General features: G+C 35.2%; 1 protein-coding gene across 1 annotated transcript in view; it reads right to left on the reverse strand.

Annotated features, from left to right (window-relative positions):
- Positions 1-4,469: 4,469 nt before the first annotated feature.
- The window catches only part of CA8 (carbonic anhydrase 8), a 92,261-nt gene continuing 78,597 nt past the window's right edge, over positions 4,470-18,133 (reverse strand). Inside the window, exon 9 of the mRNA XM_054499260.2 lies at positions 4,470-5,479. The gene's annotated coding sequence lies outside the window, so the exon portion shown is untranslated. The remainder of the gene's footprint in view (positions 5,480-18,133) is intronic.

Raw genomic sequence — 18,133 nt, forward strand, 5'->3', positions numbered from 1 at the left:
TCCCTCTTCCCTTAGCTCCCAGCCAAGGGATACTAATAGGTTGCAGAGGCTAAATCTCTTGGGGCTGTGACCCAGAGGTCATGAGCCCTTTTCCTTTACCCAATCCCCACTAACAGAGCAGAAGTTCTATCTCTAATCCTGCAAAAGGGCCCAAATATAACTGAATCAGATGTAGAGCAATTTATGTCCCATGGCATTGCCAAAAACAATAGAATAATTAGCTAGCAATTAGTGGAACCTAACAGGTAGCTGTAATACCAATGGAAGCAAAGAGCTAGGCGGAGAAATCAAGGAAAGATACAGAGAGAGTCCTACTAACTTACTGTCATCCCAGAGTGACTGTGTACATGCCCAGGGCAGTGCTCTCTGAGAAACCACATTATAGGGTTCACACTACAAGAGTAACAGACTCAATTAAAATAGTACAGCCGCTGGGTGCGGTGGCTCAGGCCTGCAATCCCAGCACTTTGGGAGGCCGAGGTGGGTGGATCACGAGGTCAGGAGTTCAAGACCAGCCTGGTCAACATGGTGAAAGCACGTCTCTACTAAAAATACAAAAATATTAGCTGGGCACGATGGTAGGCACCTGTAATGCCAGCTACTTGGGAAGCTGAGGCAGGAGAAAACCCAGGTAGAGGAGGTTGCAGTGAGCCGAGATCCCGCCACTGCACTCCAGCCTGGGCAACAAAGTGAGACTCCATCTCAAAAATACACAAATAAATAAATAGTACAGCCAAGTCACTGAACAAATAAACAATCAAAAACAACAAAAGCCCCAGAGGGGTGGTGTAAGATGGGGCAAAAATGAACAGAAGATCAGAGAAACAGGAGACTCTACTAAGTGCATTAATACATGCATAATGGGAGTACCAGAAGAAAAGGAGAGAGAAAAAGAAGTGGAAATGAATATTCAAGGAAATAATGGCTTGAACATCCCAAATTTAATATTTTTCTAAAAAAAAATCATTCTTCTACATACCCAAGAAGCTCAACAAATTCCAAGCAGAATAAATACAGACTCACACCCAGATACATCATAGTACAAAATCTGGGGCAGGAGGGAAACCATTTGTTTTTGAAAGCAGAAACAGAAAAACGATTTGTCTTGTAGAAGGAAACCTCATTAAGCTTTATAGCTGGCATCTCAGCAGATGCTGAGAAAACGAAAACAAAAACAGAAACTTTTCACCAGGAGTTTTATATTTAGCAAAACTATCTCAAAGAAGGTAAAATAAAGATAGTCCATATAAACAAAAACTAAAGATTTGTCCCTATCGGATTTGCCTTATATAAAAATATACTAAAAAAAGGACTTCTGCCTGGAACGAAGTGACTCCAGATACTAATTTGAATCCATTCCAAAAAAAAAAAACAAAGGCACTGGTAAATGTAATTATGTAATTATGAAAGACGGTATAAATGCATTTCTTCCTTCTCTTAAAAAGCAATTGTATAAAATATCATGTAATTACGCTTTAGACCCAGAACATATACAAATGTGACATATTTGACAATGACAACACAAAGGAGGTAAATAAGAACAAAGAAGTACTGGAGTAAGACATGACACCAGATGGTAACTCAAATTTACAAGACAAAATGAACATAACCTGAAATGGTAAATGAAAAGCTTACTAGAAGAAACTCTATAAATATAATTTGTTCTCATGTCTTTGCTTGCTTCTTTAATATACATACAATTATAGAAAATTATAACAATGTATTGTTGGGTTTACAGCATGTATAGATGTAATATGTATAACAATAATAGCACAAAAAGGGAGAAGAGAGTTCAGAGCTATTTAGTAGTAACTAAATAACTCACTGTAATAAAGTTATTATAAATCTGAAAGAGTCTGATAAATTAACAAGTATATGATGTGTCCTTTAGCAACCACTGCGAAAATATACTCAAAAAAGTGAAAAAAATCATTAAAGCAATTGAAATATACTAGAAAATATTCACCTAATTCAAAAAAAAGTAATAGAGGAGGAATAAAGGAACAACAACAAAAAGACACAAGACATGTAGAAAACAAAAAGTAAAATGGCAGACACAAATCCAACTATATAAACAACATTAAATGCAAATGGGTTAAATAATCCAATTAAAAGGCAGAGAGACTGTCAGACTGGATTTCAAAAAAACAAAAACAAGATCCAACTATAAGTTGGAGACACATTTTAGATTCAAAAATATAAATAAGCTGAAAGTGAAAAGATGAAAAAAGATACATCATACAAATAGCAACTATAAGAAAGCTGGGGCAGCTATATTAATATCTGACAAAGTATATATTAAAATAAAAAATGTTACTAGAGATAAAGAAGGACGAAAGTCCCAAAATGAACGTAGAAAAAACCTGACAGAATTGAAGGAAGACATTATTCAACAACAGTCAGAGAATTCAATACACTACTTTCATAATAGACAGAAATAGGCATATCAACAAGGAAATAGAAGACTGGAACAACAGGCCAACACTATAGACCTAACAGCCATCTATAGAACATAGCATCCAACAACAGTACAATATATACTCTTAAGTACACATGGATTATTCTGCAGGATAAACCATATGCTAAGCCAGAAAGCAAACCTCAATAAATTTAAGACTGAGATCATATAAAGTATGTTTTCTGACCACAACAGAAAAAAATTATAAATCAATAACAAATTTGGGACTTCATAAATATGTGGAAATTAAACAATGTACTCCTAAATAACCATTGCATCAAAAAGAAATTAAAAGGCAAAGTATTTTCTAATACCTTGAGATGAATGAAAACAAAAACATGGCATACCAAAACTTATTGGATGCAGCTAAAGCAATGCTCAGAGGAAAATTTATAACTGTTAATGCCTTTATTCAAAAAAGAATTCAAATCAATAACCTAACCTTCCACCTTAAAATACTGGAAAAGACACAAACTAAATACAGAGCAAGCAGAAGTTAGAAAATAGTAAGATTTGAGCAGAGTTTGATGACATAGAGAATAGAAACACAATAGAGAAAACCCCAAAATCCACTTTGGCTCCTTGAAAAAATCAATAAAATTGACAAGCCTTCAGCTAAACTAACCAACAAAAAAAAGAGTAAACTCAAATTATCTTAATTGGCAAACCTTCTGACAACAGTATTACTTTACACACCATCAGGTACGTTAGTTACCATGAATCAGAGGCACTTACCTGTGTATAAGCTACATGAAAAATCATTTAACTTTGTTGCCTTATTAAATTGTTTCATAAACAAAATGCACCCTAAATTAAATTTCAAGATCTATGACATTTGTCATTAATTCTCCCCTACTTTTTCTTTGGGAGATTCCTGCCCCAATTACAGGGTCCATCACATAGGTTTTACTTTTCTTTCCTATCACACCATCAAAACAGATTTGAGATTAGTTGTTGTGCTTTTGTTTACTGACAAACTACCTCTCAAATTCATTCCTACAAAAGTGTATTATAAACAGTATTCATATTCTGAATCTGAGGTAACTAACTGTGGAATTAAAGGATTTTCCATATAAAGAATATTAAGCCTCCAAACAATCTCACCAATGGACACCATGATCTGAACCAAGTAGTTCATTTCAGTCTTTTACTCAGAAAATATACAGTAAATTCAAATTGCTTCAATATACAGACATAAACACACATACACACACACACACACACACCTATGAAGAGTGAAGTCTGAACAACTAGATGTTATCCTGAAAGTCATTTAATTACTATTTGTTATTGTATTTCTTTATTTTGTGTATTTCAGGGAAAGATGACATGAGACTGCAAGAAGCATCAGAAGTCTAGTTCAAGAACAATCCCTGACTGTTCAGCACCAACCCGGTCAGGAGTGGAGAGGCTGGTACCTGTGCAGTGTTTTGTTCCAGCAATGCCATATGAATGGCCTCTCATTTATGGAAGGCTTCAGATCTAATCTTTTGATGTTAATTACAAATAAGGCTACACATGTGCAGCCAATGTTTGGCATGTGAGTGGTAACAGTGGTAGATGTAAATATTTTTGTCACAGTTTTGTAACCATGCTTCACCATTTCCTCATTGTTGGACACTAGGTACTGTTATACACAAGGGAAGTCCAGGATCTCTCTCTGCTTTCAGAGGCACTGCCTAGTGCTGACCCCATGTGATCCAGGGCTACCAACAGATCTCAACACTTAGCAAGCCCCAACTTTTCCTCACATTGCCATAACCCTAGTCCTTTCTCTTGCTGCCCAAGACTAGATGATGAACTTTCTTTGCTTCAACTTCAGGGATATCTGGTGTGATTTTCATTTGTATTTAATGCTTCCATTGTTACCATCTCTACTCAACACATCTAAAAACTCTGAACATATACTTATTCCACCTGTCTTCTATTTCTATAACTTAGATATTCTGCATCACAAAATCCCTCCAAACTGGGACTATGTTTTTGAAGTCATTCATTTTACAATTATAACAACAATAACAATAATATTTATTGTTTGCTTTGTGCCAGGCACTCTACTGCTTTACATAAATTATCCCATTCTGTCACATCTAACGGCAACTAAGTATACACTTACATCTGCTAGTGGCATCTAAAATAAGGATATTGTTGGTCATCTTTAAAGAAATGTCTTGACATACCAAAGAAGTGGAATCAATAGAATAAAATATTTAAGTCTTACAAAGTGTACGACACTAAAGTAATATAGGACACCATTAAATTTATATTTCTATTTATAGAAAGTAAAGCTATTCCTGGTACATGCTGCTGACCTTCTTTTTATCCTATTTCTTACACCTTTCTCAAATTCCTATTAAACCACAGCTTCGAATATGTCAAATAAATATAATTTGATCCATACATTCAGTTAAATCCTTTAACTATGTAGTAATACCTAAAGTGAGTATTATGTTGCTGCATTAACGCCAAAAAATGTTTCCCATGGCAATCCAGCCTAACATTAATTATGGTATGGGTGCTGAAAAAATAAAATGAGACATAATTTTACTAATCATTCAGTTTGCATTTTGAAGCTCTATGCTGTTCCTAATCAAAACTCTTATTTTATTATCAAGAATTACACTAGCTCTAAAATGAGCGAATTTTCTGTTGGAGACAGGAAATGAAGAACTACGAACACCGGGAATGTATTTTTCCTTTCTCAATATTAACACATGATATATATTCATATTAATAACAACTCTGGAAACTAGTTTCATTCCTTCTACACATAAGCAATAAACAGTATGTGCAAATATGAATCCTAGCAGCAGTAATGTGGATATATAATATAGGGTTTCTTTGGAATACACAGCCATTTCTAATATTTCATTTCAGTAAGTGTACAGGCAACCATCACAGACGTCCATCAAAGCGGGATTAGATGAAGACAAACAACGCAGGCTTTGAGGATAAACTGAAGGTGCAGCTCAAAAGTTTCCTTTTCTTATCCAAGGGCATTATAGGACCATTGTCTTCCTCCTTTAGGCAAAAAAAAAAAAAAAAAAAAAGAATCGATTATGTTACTGATATTCTTCCACAGCAGACTGAAAAGTCTTTTTACAGTATAAGAGATAGTAAAAACTAAAAATTTCATAAGAAAACCTGGAAATTTCAAAAATATCTTTGTGCTCAAGTTTGTTATCTCTGCAATTTTTCCACAAAGTTTACCATAATTTTATTTCTATGGCAGACCTATTAATGCAGGATTTCACAGAAACAAATACTTTCATCCAAAATAAATAATGCTTGAACTATTTTACAAACAAAAAATATGTATATCATGTCAAATAATAAAAATAAAGCTTTAAGTTCTTGTCATTCATTTCACATATAATAATCACAGATGGATGGTAACTCAAGAGCACACAGACCCCTTCATTCCTAATTCCCAAATGACTTACAATTCTATTAAATAAATAATAAATGCAGAATATATATAATATATATATATATGACAATAGTACTTGTTTGAGATAACAAATAATGTGCTTCTCATATAGGAAAACAACATCAGCTAAGATTTTAGTTCAATGATACTGAACTTTTTGATGTTGAACTAGCATTGCCAGCAATGGCAGTGGGAAACTTGCAGTCTTATTAGTTGCCTAAGATAGGTAGTAAATCTCTATTAAAATTTAGAACGCATATACTTTTGGACTTGGAATTCTAGGAACTTATAATAGACATATAATTATCCAATCACACAAAGAGTCTATGTGTAAGGATATTCACTGCAAAAAGAAACTGGAAACAAACTAAATGGCCTCCTTCTGGGCAATGTTCTTTGGAAAAAAAGAAAAAAATAATAAAACAAAATAGCCTCCTTTCCTTAATAAATTATATTACTATGCAGCATTTCAGAATTATGCATATATAGTATATATGTATCTGTGGACACACCTGCACACACACACTATATATATATATATATATATATATATATATATATATACACACACACATTTCTACATATGCCTACATATATAAACATAGATACATACAAATATATAGAATGTCTGGAAAAATTTATTAGAAAATATTTATAATGCTGGGTTATGTATTTCCAAACTATATATTTTTTTCTGCTCCCATTCTACCAGGACCAAACTACATTTCAAATATGATAGTCACAATAAAATCTTTTTAAATTTTTTAATCTTTTGAAATTGACAGAAAATATTGTAGATATTTATCATGTCAACAAAATGTTTTAAAATATATACACATTGTGAAATGGCTAAATCAAGCTAATTAGCATGTGTATTACCTCACATAGTTAAAAATATACTTTTAGCACTTTTCAAGAAAGTGACATGAAACTGATTATCAAACTGTAAAATCACACCAATTCAGAGTTAATGGGGCCTAAAGGTCACAATGTATGAATTTCCTGCAAAAGGAAATAACCTGGGGTCCAGTGTTTCCCAAACTGTGTTCCAAAAAAAAAAAACTACAAGCTGGTTGAAAAAACGAATCCATGTTAAAAAATACTGTATCAACTCTGTTAAAATATGGTTCTTTAATTCAAAGCCATTTCAGAGGCTCTAATATGCTGATGTGCATTGCAAATCTCCAAAAGGAGGACGTTATTACATCCAGGATTCTCCAGATATATGTGAACAGTCACCTCTTGATTTAACACACATTTTGGAGGACCAGTGCACTGCAGAACTCATTTGGGAGAGGCTGGTCGAGAAGCATGTATCCTAAGTTTATGAAATTTCACTATAAAGAATATATCCAGCCTTCTAAATATTAAGCTACCATGGCCCAAAACATGAAATAAAATAGGGGTAGGTAAATACACAGTCATTCTAATCATACGAGGTCAGGTCTCAAGCCAAAGCGGAATTTAACATTTAGTATACATCCACAGTGCAACAGATGCACATACATGTTGGTGTCCTATTCATTTTTGAAGCTCTCAGGGCATGATTCAGGAGGTTCTTCGTAAATGCTGAATGAATTCTAATTTACCTATGTGTAGAATCTGCTGGTGAATTTGCACACTCACTTAGTTAAAATCTCCCTCACATGGGGAAACTCAATACCCTATGCTATTGAGCTTTTCTTACTTAGATATTTTTCAAAGAAATGACACCTACCTATGCCAAGTCTCTCTGAGGATGATCTTTATATTAGCTTTACCTGCCTCAAAAATGTGCACTTGATCTTGTTTACTGCAAATACCAGATTAACTGAAAAAATGTTTCAATCAATCACAATCTGGGGTATGGATTTAGAATGAGGGAGAACCAAGTCCAAATCCCAGCTCTTCTATCCAATTTGCTGTAAGATTTTAGGCAATTTACTTGCCCCTTCTGAGACTCAGATAATATCTATTTCTTAGGGAATGTGTGGGTCTGTAATGACAGCAGATATCATGTGCTGAGCATAGTACTATGAGTAATATTTTTGGTTGATTTTAAAATCATCTCACTAGCTAAAAATTAAACTACAATACTGTGCTCCAACATAAATGTGAAGTATGGCCAATTATTTTTATGCCATGTGTTGGAAGTTTACTTTTCAGTGTTTTAGAGAAAGTTTTCATAGGATAAAGTAATGCTTGGTCTCATCTGTTCTGTATTCCCAAGCTCCAGCCCAACACCTGACCCAAAGCACTCAGAAAATGTGTGCGTGCATGCATAAATAAGTGCAACAAAATGACAGTAGTAACTGATAATTTTATTTGTATCAAAATTAGGCATGCATATAAAGACTTAAAGTTTTTAAATGTTTGTTATGAAACTATCAGTCCCTTGTCCTATGTGTCACCAATTTCCTTCTCCTTAACTCTTTTAGCTGATTAACACTAGAGAGCTAAATGGCATGATTGTATTGCTACCGTTCAATTTTGTTTCAGTATTATGTATAAATTTTTCCTATGGAGAATGAAGATTTGACCCTTTCCTCCTGTCAACATCATGCGCGCACACACACGCACACACACACCACCCCATATGAACCCTTCCCATCTTCCCATCACCCCATCCTCCAAATATAGCTATATAGTAAATTTGGTTGAACCAATTATGCAACTTCTATTATTGTAATGATGTAAAAGTATTCAGAGGTGAACTACATGTGTTAATTTTTCTTTCCTGCACAACATTTTGTTTTCTCTGGAGTGATAAATACCTTGGGTTTTTCCACCTAAGTGTTCTATGTGCTCATAATTGATTCAATGCACAAATACCTACCCATTGCCTAACTCTCCTCTCAAGAAGTGAAGATATATCATGCATTGTATCAACTTCACCATTCCTGAAGAAAGCTCATCTAGAACCTTCTCACCTGCTCACATCTGGACTGACTGCCTGGTTTGCCTATGATCTCATTCCACTGTCATTCTGGGCATTTATTCATCCCCTTGGTTTTTCTCCTTTGCTGGCTCTCCTGTTTCCTGGATCCCACATCTTTTTCCTTAGCTTACTCCATTTTGGTGTGGCATTATCAAGTAGCTTCTGGGAAATAAATTTGTGATGGCTTTGATATCTAAAAATGACTACTGTAACCACACACTGGGTTAAAAGTTTGACTAGGTAAGAAATTTGGTGGGTTGTAATTTTCCCTCAGAATTCTGAAGGTCATGCTCACTGCCTTAGCTTCCAGCGTTGCTTTTGAGAAGTCTGGTATTCGAATTCCAGATTCCTTGATTTTGACGTTTGTTTCTTTGGTTTTTGCCATTCTGGAATTTCTCCCTCCATGTTCTGAAGTTTCACAATGATGGTGTCTTGGTGTGAGTGTGTTTTAGATCTACTGTGCTGGGAATTCGGTGGATTCTTTCCATTTGTAATTTTTGCTCACGAGTTCTGGGGAAATGCTTTGGATAATTTTGTTGCCTGATTCCTCTCCTCCACTTTCTCTGTTCTCTCTCTAGCTTATTATGTGGATGACAGACCTCTTAAACTGGTCCTCTAATTTGCTTACATTACTGTATTTTTCATCTTTTTGCCTTTTGCTGTAATTTCTGAGAATTTTCAATTCTGCCTTCTGATTCATCTGTAGAAGTTCTCGTTTCTGCTATCATGCCTTCAGTTTCCAAAAGCTCTGTTTTCTAAATATTCATTTTCTTAATAGCACCATTTTTTTTGTGAATGCAATTTCTTTCCTTACCTCTCCAAATATATGAGTGACAACTTCTTGACAGTTTTTCTCTTCTTACAAAGTATTTATGTCTTTTAACTCACTTTATTGTCTGATTTGGGTTCTATCATCTACAGTTCTTCTTCAAATATCTGTAACTGTTCATATCTGGGACTGGCAGACAACCACTACAGCAAAACCAGAGTGGAGGCGGAGGGTACAGTGGAGGCCTCTTTATCACACCATCACCACTGGATAAGCCCGTTGGTCCACTTCTGCAGAGAAGTCACCTGGGCTGGTCAGACTCTCCCCAGAAGATACTTCCAGCTTCATCTGGGGAGTAGGGGCCTTTCTGCCAGTGTATGGGAGGATGACATGAGGTCTGAGGATGTTATTTACTCACTCAATTGTGTCTGTGTCCCCAAGTACAGAGTCTCTCTCTTAATCATCTCTAGAAGACAAGTATCTCTAGTCCGCCAAGGCTTTGGAGGGGGCTGAGAGATTAAGTGCTTCTTAAATAGCTTTCAACCAATACAGATGTCTTTAGCCTCCTTTTACTCCAGCTTCCAGATGATGTCTGTTGCCACCAATTCCTGGGAATTTGAGAGATTCTATCATGTGAACGGGTTTGTTCCTCACATCTGCTAAATCTGTTACAAGACCATCTGCTTCCAGCTTCCAAAGTATTGTGGCTGTTGTCTCCTCTCTTGCTTTCTGTATCCTTGTGAGGCAATGCACTTAAAAAAATCTCTTTCCTGTTATTTTAATGCAGTCTGTGGTGGAAACAAAATTGCCTATCTTCAATTGATGGTCGTTATTTGAAATAGAAGTTCATTTTTATGCCTTTGTGTATTTTCTAAAGTTCCTACAATAACTACATTAGTAATCATAATACAAATTTATTTGGTAAAACAACCTAAAGAAGTAACCCTTTGAATATATAAAATTAAGGCTGACCTCCTCCCTTTGGGATTTTCTCCAAATATTCATTTATCTATATCTAAATAATAAGGAAGCTTACTCATAAAGAGAAATTTTCTATTATACAATGATCAGTGTTCATAATGATGACCTCAAAGTATGGCCACATCCTAAGGAGTCTTCTAAATCATCAGCTACTTCAATATAATTATAGCAGATGCCATCTTTCACATGACTTTTTCTTAACCTTGAATTATCTTTTATGAAGAGGCCCAAGGGAATGAGTGCAAAGCAAATTACTACTGGAGAATTTCCTGAAAAGCTACCAAAAATTTAAAAATCACGTGTTCACACACATCTTACTCCTCAGAGGTTGCTGCAGGTCACAGTACTGATGTAAGTTCCAGTGATTTTGGCTCAGCTCATTGATAACTAACTAAAGTACCCCTCTTTAAGTACAGTAATTCAGTGTAACATCTCCGAAATAGAGTCTTTTAAGAAACAGCAACATGCTAGAAATAAGAACTCTCCTCTTCAGAGGGGGCTCTTTGTCCTGTACACTAGTGGAACACTTCCTCAGGCAGTTTGTACATGCTGCTCTGACCTGGAGTTAGCTGTGTGTCTGATTTACCCATGACACTAGGCTGTGAGCTATGTCAGGGGAGAGCTGATCTCTGGTTATGTTTATATTTTCACTCAGCCCCTAGAATACTGCCATACACCAAACAGAAGGTTAAAAATAAATGCCCTTCCATTACAAGCAATGGCATACAGACACCTTCTTTTTCAACATTCTCACTCATGACAGCATCAGGTCGTGAGAGAAGGAAACAGTGGAAGGGGTCAGGAGTGTCAAACACTTTTGAAGATTCAAAAGAGAAGAGGGAAACATGCCACTGGATTTGGAAACAGAAATCCAAGCACATGAGACATTTTTAAAAGGGTGCCAGATATTACTGTTAATTATTTAACATTATTCTGGAGTACTAGATAATGAAATGAAATAAAATCAGAAAGAAGGAGATAAAACTGTCATGATCGTTGGGTGTTATCAGTGTCTATCTGGAAAACTCAAAATAATCAGTGGAAATCTTACTGAAAACTATATAAAGGTTAATAAGCAAGCCAGGGACAAATCTAATCCATTGTTTTTTCAATAAAAAAATTAACCAATGGAAGAATCTATAGCTAGTCAAAATCTATAATGATAATAATAGTAATTGCTCACATTTAATGCTAATCCTTCACAAAGCACTGTGATGTGCATTTTACCATAGCTCATGAAATCCTCACATCCCTGGGAGGTTATAACTCTTACTATATCCACTTCATAGATGAGGAAACTAGGGCTGAAAGAGAATCAATAGTTTGCCCAAGTTGTGGAACAGCAAATAGAGGTGCTGTGTTCACCAAAAAGCCATACTCAAGCTGACTCCAGAGCCCAAATATGCAAATTGGAGTAAATATTGTGAGAACAGAGAATTATAAAATGCACGACAGACATAAAAAACTTTAATAAGCATAGACCTATGCATTTTTCCTTGATATAAAGATTCAATATTGTAAGGTATTAATTCTCCTTAATCACTCTATAAATACAATGCAAATTAAAAATCCTAATAGGATTCCTTTTTCTCTTTTATTTTTGTCTTTCATTTTCTTTTTCTCAACCTCTCTTTCTTTTGCTCTTTATTTCTATCCTTCTGATAAAATGATTTTATGGTTTATCTGAAAAAATTAAACATGTAAAAATAGCCAGAAAAATCCTGCAGAAGATACTAGTAAAGAGGGTCTTGTCTGGCCAAACACTGAAATATACACTAACGCCACATACATTGTGGTCGATGCCATGAATAGACAGATAAATGGAACAGAATAGAGAAATCAAGAATAGAACCAAGTATTTACAGGACATGATATAATGTAAGGAGCCATTTTTAATGAGATTGGCAAGGATGAAAAATTTAAAATATTCAACACTGGTGAAGGTGAAAAGTGTAATCTGACACATAGTTACTGGGAACATAAACATAGAACTCTTGGGAAAAGCAATCTGCATATGGATTACAATAAAACTCTTTGACCTAGTAATCTCATTTCTAAGAATTTTTTAAGGAAATGGGTAAGTTAACCACAGTATTATTGATGACAGCTCATCAAATTTTGGCATATACTTAAAAGCAATGTATGTAAAACCATTTTAAAAATAACTATTCAATGACATGAAAAGATATATCATCAAGCTGATTGAAAAATAGCATGCACAGTATAATCTCATAAGGAACATTACATATCTACGTACCCATATGAGACACATATATAAAGAGAGGTCAATGGACAATCATAATGATAAAGGTAACATTTTTGAATCCTTACACTGTGGACAAAAAAAATGTTAAGCACTTTAATTGCATTATCTCATTGTTATCTTCGCAACCACCCTACGAAGTAAATACCACTATAGCCTTCTTTTAAGTGATGAAACAAGAGACAGTTATCAGTTAACATTTTCAAGGTCACACAACTAATTACTGGTGGAATCTGAATGGAACCTGAGCCATCCCCGCTGTGCTCCAGGGCCTCCATATCCATCACAACCCCCAGTGCTGGGGATGCTGTCACTAAGAGGAGAGTTTGAGAGACGTTTGCTGCTGCTCCATTTTATTCTGTACTGTTTGAATATTCTACTATGAACATGTGCTATATGTGGAGACAAGGAAGCAAAAAGCAAACAGAGAAATCAAAGGTGACCTTTGCCACAGCAATTTCAATAGGTAGGAGATGTAAACTGAAGAGTAAAAAGATGAGAAAGAGATGTAGAGTATATTGAACGATTGGTAAAAAAAAAAAATGGCAAAAATGCCTTCTATAAAATACCCAATCAACAGTGCAAGCACAAATTAGCATAACCCTTGTAGAGGGTACTTCAGCAAATATGTTATGAAAAAATGAAAACATACGTGTTCTTTCTTCCCAGGAATGTCATTCCTAGGAATTTATCTACAAAAGATAAGAAGGCAAAGATAAATAAACACAGTGCATAATGTTCTGCACTTTGCTGTTGTGAAATGTGGTGTCGTGAAAAGAGCTCAGCATTGGGAGTGGGGCCCACTTGGGTCTGAATTCTTGCTCTGCACTTTACTGGCTGTGACCTTCAGCAAGTTACTCAACGCCTCTCAGCCTCAGTTTCTTTATCTCTAAAATGAAAAATAAAAATACGGGCCTCACAGGATTGTTATGAGGATTAAATGAGACAAAATACTGCATCATGTCTGAAATATAAAAAAGCATTTGTTCTTTTTGTTCCCATCACTCACTAATATGTGTAACTTAGAATGAATAAATAAGCTTTGATCAAAACTCAAGGATAAATCATAGAAATTGGTAATATTATAAAATGCTAAACTTAGCTTTTAAAGTTATTCAGAAGTAAAACCTGTGTTAGGATACTTTGACACTTTCTCCATCTCAATTAGCACTAAACTAATTAGAAAAACTGTTTTACACACTACAATGAGTCACATTTTTCTTCCTTCTCCTGTAATCCCTGGTGTGTTGTAAGGGTGATTGACTATCTAATTACTTCTTAATTGAATGCACATATTATACATTTTTCACTAGTTCAAGCTTAATGTTTTTAGTCCAGAAATCAAAGTCAATGAAATTAAGTTGAATTGGGATTTGGGCAACTATTATAATGAGAAAAGGTTTGTATTATATCTAATTATAAGTAAATGTGTGTTTTAGCCTTATTTCCTATGGAAATATTTCAGGTACAGGAATGTTCCATACACAACTAATTTAGATGATTAATAACATTGTTATTCTTATTTACCATCCTTTATTCCTCGTTACGATGATTTTATTGCTAAGAACCGCTAAATATAATTATTGTTTAAAGAAAAGATGCCATTAGGGAAACATTGGTTGTATCTACACTAAAATCCGAATGAACATTCGTACCTGCAAAAAACTGCGTTAAGTTTCTCTGCAACATAAAGGTTGTAAGAATTTTCACAGGCTGCTAACAAAAGGAAAACAAAAATCTTGGAATGCTTCAAATACGACCAGTTATATTCATGAAAAAATGTTTATTTACAAAAAACTAAAAATATTACCAACAAAATAGTATTCCAACTCAGTTAACACTTTACAGGTAGAATATCTTATAAAAGATTTTTTTTCCCTTTGGGCATTAGGCAGGAGTAAATGCTGAAGGAGATATTATCAGACAACAAAGGTTTATTGCTTTGGTTTTTTTCTAGGTATGCGGAGTAACCATCTGGAATAATTTAGTTGAAGACCTCTTCAGGCAAAAACTAGATTAAAGAACTTCTTGAGATACAATTCCACTCCATGTTCCTAAGATGTCTCTGAAAATATGTTCTCTGGACAAGCCCTAAAGACATTTATGAGTTCCTAATAAAATTCATAAAAGAATGAGCAATAAGAATTCAGAGCAATAAAAGCAGTAAGAACTCAGAGATTCTGAAGGGGTTTTAAGAAGCACTGAAATGGAGAACAGACCCATCTGAAACCAATGTGGTTTTATAGTTTTAACAATTAATTTATTACCTGGTGCTACCTGGTGGCAAACTTCTTGATTGGAGAAATCTCCACATTATCCAATAAATATTTCAGATTCTGGGCATTACCTAGATTATTTTAGATAATCTGGGCATTATCTAGTACTGGGCATTATCTAGATTATTTTAGCTTCGTATGTAATGAAAATAAGTTTTAACTGCAATGTCTAAGTAAAACTGAAGTAGCCCAAAGGATGAGGCCAATCTATATGTACCAAAATAAAAATATCTCAAAGACCTTTAGTTAAAATGAAAATTTTTGTTTCTAGTATATTCTTGTTAAAAATATTTTTAAACAGCATGTTTCTCACCCTTCTGAGGGTTGTCAGTGTTTACCTTTCTCTTATGTGGTTTCTTCTCTAACCAGAACTCCTATGTTAAAATCTTAACCACTAAGGTGATGAGGTGAGGCCTTAGGTGATTATATTGATCATGTGGGCAGAGCCCACATGATTGGGATTACTTCCCTTATAAAAGAGACCCCAGAAAACCAGTAGGCCCCTTCTACCATGTGAGGACACAGTGAGAAGGCACCATTCTACAAAACAAGAAGTGGGCCCTCACCAGATACCAAACCTGCTGGTGCCTTGATCTTGGACTTCCTAGCCTCTAGAACTGTGAGAAATAAATTTGTGTTGCTTGGATGCTACTTTATGGTATTTTGTTATAGAGGACCAAATGGAAGACATGTAACCCTTTCCCTTCTTTGGGAGATGGCTTCTACCCCCAATAAGGGGATCTGGGTAAATTACTCCACACTACCATAATCCTTTCCTCACCCTTATGTAATTTCATTTCCATGCTGAGATTTTAGATTCTCTAGTTTTTGCCGTACGTAAGCAATTTGCCATACATAAGCATCAGAACCATAACCTATATATAAATGAGATAAAAATAATAACAAGAAGGTAAATCAGGAGACGTCAGTAATTTTATCATGTTTCTGTGTTTCCTCAATAATTGCTAACACCTAGCTACATATCAGTAGATCTAATGTAGATCAGTTTTCCACGGCCCATTTTAAAAAGACTTCATATAAATAGCTCAGATATTTAAATCAAATGCCAATAATACTACCTTATTTTGTGGATGACAATAACAAACCACCATACTCCTCCCCATCAATTCCATCACTCCCACTGTGCTCAGATGTGGATTCAGAATCCTTCTCAACACTCTCCAGATAGCTGGTACCAATCAACCAGAGCTGGCATGCAAGTTTGAGTGCTATACGTCTTCTTGTCTTTATTATTTTATGTATTTTTTATTTAATCTTGCATTTAATCTTGTATTTATTATCTTGTATTTAATCTTGCCATAACAGTCCTATGTAGAAGAGAGGGGACATGCTCTTGAAACAGTCATGAGGAGAATGATGCTAACTTTATGGGTTGTGAGGACAAAGATGGAAACACATAGATGGCTTTGAGAGCTATCAGAAGGCAAATCTGCAGAACTTGATGATAAATTGGAAATATGGGGTAAGGTAAAGAAAAGAGGTATCGTGCACGACTCAGGTTTCAAAGAAAACTGGAAGAGAGGCAGGTCTGTGAAGGAAGACCATTCAATATTGTATATGTTGAGTTTGAGATGTCTTTGACACATCTGAAAGAAAAGTTCTGCAGACAGTTGGGCATTCAATTCTAGAAGTTAATTAAGAGACCTAGTCTAGGAATGAAAATGAGTCGTGTCGTTAGTGGTGACAAGCTGTGAGAATGGATGAGTTCACCTACAGAGACAGCCCCAAAGGCTGAACCGTGAGGACTCCAACATTAAGTAGCCTCCTAAAAGAACATTCGTGCAGCATGCAGAGGATGAAAGGTGGTGCAGGTAGAAAGAAAACTGGGTATATGGACACCAAAATAAGAACGTGGCAAGAAGGCAGGCAGTATCAGAAGCTGCTGAGAGATCCAGTAAAATGTGGTCTAAAAATGCCCCTTAAAAGTTACTGCCCTTAAAAAATTTATCATTTTTTGGTGAGAAAAAAATGAACATTTCTTTTGTCACATCTATATAACAATAAAATATCTAAAATATGTAAAAGACAACCTACAGTCATACTTTCATAATTTCCAAATAATTCCAAGATAAATATGAAGTTCACAGAAGTAAGAAAATACTCTCATTTAATTGACAAATATTTATTTGTAAGGTACCAGATGAGGCTCTAGATTGGTCAACTAGGTTTACTTCATTATTTCCTAACCTAGAAGTTTTAAATTTCATGTTGTACTTTAATGCAACTATAATCATCTCCTTGAAAGCTGAAAGCTGAAAGCTGTTCAGAATCAGAACTGACCGATATAACAAAATAAATATCTGAATTTTTAAGGGCATTATTTTTAAATGACTGTTTCCATCAGTTTCATTGGTTGTATAGTTTGATAGCTTTATGTACTTTGGGAAGACAAACTTTCTGGGACTCAGTTTCTTTTTTTTTTTTTTTTGAGACGGAGTCTCGCTCTGTCACCCAGGTTGGAGTGCAGTGGCGCAATCTCGGATCACTGCAAGCTCCACCTCCAGGGTTCACGCCATTTTCCTGCCTCAGCCTCCTGAGTAGCTGGGACTACAGGCGCCTGCCACCATTCCCGGCTAATTTTTTTTTTTTTTTTTTTTTTTTGTATTTTTAGTAGAGACAGGGTTTCACCATGTTAGCCAGGATGGTCTTATCTCCTGACCTCATGATCCGCCTGCCTCGGCCTCCCAAAGTGCTGGGATTACAGGCATGAGCCACCGTGACTGACCAGGACTCAGTTTCTTTATTGACAAAATTTTCAAAAAGCAATGTCCATCTTGAAGAGTTGTTCTGAGGTGAAATGAGACATACATGAACTGCCTCTCATAGTTCTTGGCACACTATGGCACACTACAATTTATTACAAACAAATTATTATTACTACTGGAGGGTTTCCATGAAGGGTTTGTTAGCCTTTAACTCAAGTATAAAATTTAAAAACTATTTTTTAATTTATGCTTACTTCATGCTGTGTCTAAGATAGCTTAACAAGATCTCAGCACACATCCAGGATTCAACCTT

The sequence above is a fragment of the Pongo pygmaeus genome, chromosome 7 (genome assembly GCF_028885625.2).
Source record: "Pongo pygmaeus isolate AG05252 chromosome 7, NHGRI_mPonPyg2-v2.0_pri, whole genome shotgun sequence".
In the NCBI taxonomy this organism is placed as follows: domain Eukaryota; kingdom Metazoa; phylum Chordata; class Mammalia; order Primates; family Hominidae; genus Pongo; species Pongo pygmaeus.